Source organism: Trichosurus vulpecula, chromosome 1 (genome assembly GCF_011100635.1).
Source record: "Trichosurus vulpecula isolate mTriVul1 chromosome 1, mTriVul1.pri, whole genome shotgun sequence".
Taxonomy (NCBI): domain Eukaryota; kingdom Metazoa; phylum Chordata; class Mammalia; order Diprotodontia; family Phalangeridae; genus Trichosurus; species Trichosurus vulpecula.
In genome coordinates, this window is record NC_050573.1 from 64,517,554 (window position 1) to 64,525,320 (window position 7,767).

The 7,767-nt window shown below is 40.4% G+C and overlaps 1 protein-coding gene across 3 annotated transcripts in view; it reads right to left on the bottom strand.

Annotated features, from left to right (window-relative positions):
- Positions 1–7,767, bottom strand: part of LOC118848854 (cytochrome P450 4F3-like) — a 140,755-nt gene that overhangs the window by 36,373 nt on the left and 96,615 nt on the right. Inside the window, exon 1 of one of the 3 annotated variants that reach the window (XM_036757901.1) lies at positions 7,175–7,334. The exons of 1 other annotated variant lie outside the window; for it this stretch is intronic. The gene's annotated coding sequence lies outside the window, so the exon portion shown is untranslated. Of the gene's footprint in view, positions 1–7,174; positions 7,335–7,767 lie in introns of those variants that run through there. One more of the 3 variants, XM_036757893.1, reaches the window with a different exon arrangement.

The following is a 7,767-nucleotide window of genomic DNA, read 5'->3' on the forward strand; positions in this document are numbered from 1 at the left end:
ATTTCTCTCAAGACCTTTTCTCAGAGATGATTTGCCTACACCATGGAAATCTGCAAAGTGATCTCCACCAGAAAATACAACAAACAACGCCCCCACTCCCTCCCACTTGCTTAGAACTTCAGGTACAATAGGAGTCTACCAGATATCTCACTCAGGGCTCCTCCCAAGTCAGGGTCTCTCTGCTCTACACACACACACACACACACACACACACACACACACACACACATGCACGCACGCACGCATGCACGCACACACGCACAACCTGGACCTAGCCCATCATGCCAGCCTCACCGTCACATTATTTTCCCTCCTACATTCTGCAATATTGTATGATAATCAACTATGAGTGACTTAGCTATTCTCAGCAATACAATGAGTAAAGACAATTCCAAAGGAATCATGGTGATAAATGCTATCCACATCCAGAGAAAGAACTGATGGAGTCCTAATGCAGATCAAAGCATACTATTCTTCACTTTATTTTTGTGCATTTTTATTGGTCTATGTCTTCTTTCACAACTTGACTAATAAGTAAATGTTTTGCATGATTACACATGTATAACCTATCTCAAATTGCTTACTATCTCAGGGAGGGGGAGGGAGGGACAGAATTTGAAACTCAACATTTTTTAAAATTGAAGTTAAAATTATTTTATATGTAACTGAGAAAAATAAAGTATTGTTGTTTTTTTAAAGAAATAAATCTTAGCTTCTAGAATAAATTTCTTGAATATGTTCTGGAAGGTGCAAAAGCTTCTCATTATTTCTGGCTATCACTAATATTGACCTCTTCAAATGTCTGACCTTCTGCAGAAAATCCTTCCCTTTCTTAGGAAGATTTGAAATGTTCTTCCTATGTCTTCATTCTCAAGTTCAAGACATTCTCCTAAGTCCTCCCTGGCATCCTCTCAGATCCCAAATGTACCACGGGAAGATTAAAGTTTAGACTTGTTGTGCTTGGCCACAGAGGATAGAAATAGAAACAACATGTTTCAAAATAGATAAATTGAAGTTTAATGTCAGGAAGTATCTTCCTACCAATTGGAGGATATTTGAAAGTGGAATGCACTGCTTTAGGAGATAATGGGGTCTTACTAATAGGAAGTTTTAAAATAAAAATGAATGCCTTCCTCTTCTCGTCCTGACTCAGCCCTAAATTACTTTGTATTTACTCTGTGTGTACTTTACATCTGTTTATATATGTCAATGTTGTTTCCCCTGATGTTGGTTCTAGTGAAGGCTCCATCCACATACCACAACTAGATGTTTATCTCTTGAAGAAGTCAAACATGGAAATGACCTGAATCAGGATTATGAGGAATATAAAATCAGATCTTGATAGACTATTAGCAAATAGCTTTGTACCCATAGGAAGGCACTTGCCTTGAAAGAAGAGAAAGAATCCACACTTAGAGGTAACTAGTTTCACTATGGGTCTCATATGGGACCATATGTCATTCATCTACCTACAGATGATAGACCTGTGATAGCCTTCAAGTGTCCATGGGCCCATGTAATGTTAATGGGATATGAAGATCTTCCCTGCCCATTAACAGACTTCATGTGGAGCCCATTAAGGGAAGCCTGCTTAGGGGAGTATTGCTTGTAGGAAGGCTTTCACACTTTTAGGTATTAAGTTGATTAGGAACTGAGTCAGGATGGTTGTGATGCCTTCTGACTCTGAGAAGTATGTATATAATCTGAGTAGTTATTTTGCTTTGGACGTTTGCTTATGAGAAGAACCTTTTGATCTCCTGGTCTAGATTCTGAGTGCCACATGTTCAGAACCCTTGACTTCTCAGATGTAAAGGCTCTCTCAGTCCAGTGGTATATACAAAGTTCATAGCAATATTGTTTTGATCAGGCAATCAGAAACCTGTCTATTGATCTTTATGCTAATTTCTCTGCTTGTATTTTCTCTGCTTGTCTCTCCTCTGACGTTCAGGGTGCTGACCCATCCCCTGGACTAATGAATGTAATTAAAGTAGTATTGTTAACCCCTTTTTGAACAGTCTTTCCCAGAAAAGCAGATTAAAAAATAACCTGTGCTAGGAAGCCATCCTAGGTATGTCATGGTGCTTGCTACTATAGCCCAGAACTTGTATTACTGGTCTGTGGACCTGAGAAGAGTTTTTCTTCTGTAAATAACAAAAATGTTACAATGTGTCAAAGGAAAGTACCTAGATCAGAGGCATCAAACATGGCAAGAATTAGGATGTTTGCTCCTTCTCCTTCCATTTCCAATTTGAATAACTGGGGAAAAGAATGTGTGTCTGCTCCCAGGGGATTTTTAGTGGGGATAGGTATAGCTGGTAACATGGAGATACTGGAAAAGGCAGAGAAGAGAGGGAAAAGATTGTAGGGAGAAAGCAGCAGCACACAGGAGAGAAGGTACTGCTGGAAGTTTCTCCCACTCTCATGTTGTACCCAATGGATGCCACTCAAAGTTTAGAGAAGTGTATAGAAGGTCAATGCACCCTCTCTGATCTGAGAATTTATGGGGAGGAGGATCTTGCTATACAGCTAGGAGAATTGGGAGGAAGGAGAGAGGGAAAGAAATGCCCCTCCCTCCTTCTCTAACAGCAAGGATCAGGAAAAAATAGCTTAGGGACAGAGGGACAGGTAAGTTAGCCCCCATGGGAAAGGATTTCACTAGAGAAAAATTAGTTGCAAACTAAATAATCTAATCCTAAAGAAAGAGTGGATAAAACAACAAATCATAGAAACAATCAATAACTTTATCCAAGAGAATGACATTAATGAGACAACATATAAAAACTTATGGGATACAGTCAAAGCAAAAACTGTTGGGAAAACTGGAAAACAGTGCGGCAGCAACAAGGCATAGGCCCAGATCTTACATCCTAAACCAAGATAAGGTCAAAATGCGTATATGATTTAGACATAAAGGGTAATATAATAAGCAAATTAGGAGAGCAAGGAATAGTTTGCCTGTCAGATCTATGGATATCAGAAGAATTATGATCAAACAATAGATAGAGAAAATTATGAAAGGCAAAATGGATAATTTCGATTAAATTAAATTAAAAGGGTTTTCACATGCAAAAAACCCAATGCAACCAAGATTAGAAGAGAAGAAGAAAACTGGGAAACATTTTTTTACAGCTAGTATCCCTGGTAAAGTCCTCTTTTCTCAAATATATAGAGAATTGAGTCGAATTTATAAGATTACAAGTCATTCCCTGATTGATAAATGGTCAAAGGATATGCACAGGCAGTTTTCAAATGAAGAAATTAAAGCTATCACTAGTCACATGAAAAATATGCTCTAACTCACTATTGAATAGAGAAACACAAATTAAAACAACTTAGAAGTACTGCATCTCAGATATCAGATTGGCTAATATGACAAAACAGGAAAATGATAAATGTTGGAGAAGATGTGGGAAAATTGGAGCTCTAATGCATTGTTGGTGGACTTGTGAACTGATCCAACCATTCTGGAGAGCAATTTGGAACTGTGCCCACAGGACTATAAAATTGTGCATACACTTTGATCTAGCAATACCACTACTAGTTCTGTATGCCAAAGAGTTCATGAAAAAGTTAAAAAAAACCCATAAGTAACTCAAAAGTATTTACAGCAGCTCTTTTTATGGTAGCAAAGAATTAGAAACTGAGGAGAGGCTCATCAATTGCAGAATGGCTGAACAAGTAGTGGTGTATGAATATAATGGAATAATATTGTTCCATAAGAAATGGTGAGCAGGCAGATTTCAGAAAAACCTGGAAAGACATACATGAACTGATGCTGAGTGAAAGGAGTAGAACCATGAGAACATTGTATACAGTAACATCCACACTATTCCATGACCAACTCTGATAGAATTAACACTTCTTAGCAATGCAGTGATCTAAGACAATTCCTAAAGACTCATGATGGAAAATACTGTCCACATCCAGAGAAAGATCTACAGAGTCTGAGTGCACATGAAAGCATACTGTTTTCTTTATTTTTTTCTTTCTCATGCTTTTCCCTTTAGCTCTGATTCTTCTTTCATAACATGACTAATGTGGAAATATGTGTAATATAATTGTACATGTATAGCCTATATCATATTGCAGGCCATCTTCGGGAAGGGGGTATAGGAGGGAAGGGGAAAAATTAGAACTCATAATGTCAAATGAATGCCGAAAACTAAAATTAAATAAATAAATAATTATTGAAAATTATACATGATATATACAGATAGATACATAGACAGATACATAGATACATAGGTAGGTCTCCAAGACCTGCATACACACATACAGATAGAAAGATAGATGAATAGACTGATAGATAGATAGATAGATGGATGGATGGGTAGATAGGTCTCTAAGATTTATTGCAGCTCATTTAAATATTTCTATTTGTTCTTTTGGCACCCCTCCCTCTAAAAATATTACTGTAATGTAAATGTAAAGGATAAAAGGAAGTCAAAATTGAATTCTGTGCAACTACAATGGCCAAGCTTGGCCTCAAAGAAGAGATATGAGAATCCACCTACCTTCCTGCTTTGTAGAGGTCAGGGACCAAAGATGTTGATGTATTGCTTAGTTTTCCTCCATTGTTCTTTTTTTTCCCTTTGTTATAAGAGATGGATCTTTGGGTGGCCATGGGAGATTAAGTGGGAAGTTGGTAACAGGATTCCCCTCCCTTGGGTTTCTGGGGAGGGTGGGAGGGCAGAAGAAAATGAGCATTTTGTAAGTGCCTACTATGTGGCAGGCACTGCTAAGTGCTTTATAAATATCTCATGTGATGCTCACAAGAACCTTGACATGAAGATTTATTATCACCTCCATTTTACAGGTGAATAAACTCATTTAGCAGAAGTTAATTAACTTGCCCAGGATCACATAGTCAGCAAATATCAAAGGGCAGATTTGATCTCAGGTCTTCCTGACTCTAGGGCCAGCCCATTATTTACTATGCCCTTTAATTACCTCTGAGAGCTGTCAGTCTACAGTGAAATAAATGCCTCATATCTTCTCTGCCCCCTCTTCCTCCCCACAGATAATTCATGTCATGAGATAGTCTCTTACCAAAGCTCACTAGAGATATTAAGACATAAGGACTTTTAGAAGTAAAAGTTTTAAAGGCTGGTGGAATCAACTGTAGATCCCTGCCTGTAGATCCCTACTTAGCTAGAGGGGTATAGAAAGGGCCATGACCCTACATATTTGGGGGCCAGTCAAAAGTTGGATAAGGAGTGGAAGTATAACAGAAAAGAGATAGCTCACCAAACTCCCAGTAGAATGCTGGGTGGTCTCCCATCCCTCCGTGCTTCCTCCTGGGGCTCCTCTAGCTAGTACAAGGCCTCCCCCTCAGAGAGGTGCTGGGACCCCTGCGTCCCCAGAATGACTCTGCTCCTCTCTGCCCGCCTCCTAGGTCTCTGCTTAGGACCTCCCAGAGTCATGGAAGGCCCTGTCCCTATCTCTTGCATCTCCATGTCTCATCTTTCCCATTTCCTGCTCCCTCCTCTGTCATGGTAAAATGGAGAGAGCACTGGTTCTTTCAAATCCTATCTGAGCAGCTTACTATGAATGTGACCTAAGGCAGTTAATCAAAGCACATTTATTAGGCACAACTAATGAAGGATGCTATTAGGGATGCAAAGACCTGCCCTTAAGGAGTTTATATACTCATGGGGGAAACCATAGACATATGCCAAAAAAGTGTATATAATATATATAACGTATCCACACAAAATACATACACATTTACAGATGTATGTATATACATATCCAAGCACATAAGTATGTTTAGATACATGTATGCATTCACATATATGCATGTATGTTTATATATAAAGTATATTAAAAAGGATAAGTATATATGTTTATATATTTACAGTGTGTGCATACATACACATGCAGAAAATGTATATACATGTATATATAAGTAAATATAAGATTTTTTGAGAAGGATCCTCACCTGGAGGAGTAAGGAAAGGCTTTTTGTAGGAGGTGGTATTTGAGCTGAGTTTTGAAGGAAATTAGGATTTCTCTTTGAACCAGACGAGATAAGCGGGCACATTCCAGGCATGAAACACATACAGCCTTGAGACTGAAAGGCACTGGCATGGGGAATGTAAGGTTGTGAGTAACTGGAATACTCTGTGCCTCAGTTTCCTTAAGAGGAGGGATTGGATCGGCAGCCTTTTGAGTCCTCTTTCAGCTGCTGACTTATGATCCTCTGACCCTCTGTTCTGTCTCCCCTTAATTGCATTCATTAGCAGCACCGTTTCATTTATATACTGCTTCAAGGATATAAATGCATACATACATACATACATATGTATGTATGTAGAGAAGGGAGAGAGAGAGAGAGAGAGAGAGAGAGAGAGAGAGAGAGAGAGAGAGAGAGAGAGAGAGAGAGACTAATTTGAGCCTTACAACAACCCAAGGAGTTAGGTACTACCAATATTTTTATCTGCATTTTAGATAGAAGGAAACTGAGGCTCACAGAGGTTACGACTTATCCAAAGGTACACAACTAGTGAGCAGCAGCAGCAGCTGGATTCACACCCAATTCGAATTTGGGTCCCTTTCCACTAGCCAAGTTGCTAAACTCTCCTTAGGGACCTTCCTGGCAACATGGGACCCTGATTTACTCAGACCTCTAGCAAATGTGACTGAAGGATGCCTGCCAATGGAGACTGGGGATTCCTGAGAATGCCAGGGGAAATACTCTTTTTTCCAGGGAAGACACGGAATCCCTCCCTATTTTCAGTCACTTTTTTCTTACTCATCTCAGCTCACTCCTATTTAGCATAAATCTTTGAAGCTGACGGAAAGTCACACAGGAGAGAGAACAAAACACCAACCCAGCAGAACTGGATCCCAGATGGGGGCAGGGTATCAGGAAAGAATGGGCCCTGTGTTGACCTAGTAGTCAAGCCTGTTTGCAGGGAGAATTACCAGAGCTCTGCTTTTTTCCCATCGTCCAACCTTTCTCCCAACTCCTGGGTCCTCTGTCTCCCCCCATCTCCCACCTCTTCAGCTTTCCCTTTGGTCTTCCTCTTTGTGCTCTTCTGCATTCCATCTCCTCATATTTCCGTATCCTACCCTGTCACCACCCCTCCCCCATGATCCTCCTCTTAGCCCCAAGCAGCCCGGATTGGATACTCCCTCTCCAGTCCCTATTTTGAGTCTTTTCAGACAGTACCTGCTAAATTCTCTTCTGAGGAATTCTGGGAGTTCCGGGTGTCGTGTTTTGATGTCTTTGGATCCCAACTGCTGCTCACTGTAATGCAAAACCTAGGAAAGCGTTCTGTAATCCTCTTTCCCTGTCCTACCAACTTCTTTCTCCCTCAGACTCCACCTCTGCAGGAAAAAAAAGACAGAAAAAGCCTGAATGAGTCACTTGGATCTGATTGGAGCCAGGAAATGGGAGGGTTGGGGCCAGAATCAGATAAAAGAGGAGCCGAGTTAATGAGAGCAAGACATGGAGAAATAGGTGAAAGTGTAGGAGAATTAACAACACAGGCCCTCAAGGTCAAGCTCTCCACTGACTTCCAGAGCTCCCTCCCATATCATCTGATCTCTTTCCTCCTCTTTTTCTCTTCCTTCTCCCACCATCCTGTCCCCGCTGGATAGATGAAGAGAGCCCCTACAACATTCTAACCATCCCAGTTCTATCCTTCTATCCCTCTTCAGACTCTCCTCTCTTCCTTTGCCATCCTCCCCACTTTTCAACTCTTCTTCCCTCCTCCTCTGCCCTCCCTCACACCTTGATCACTTGTCTTCTCTTTCTCTCCC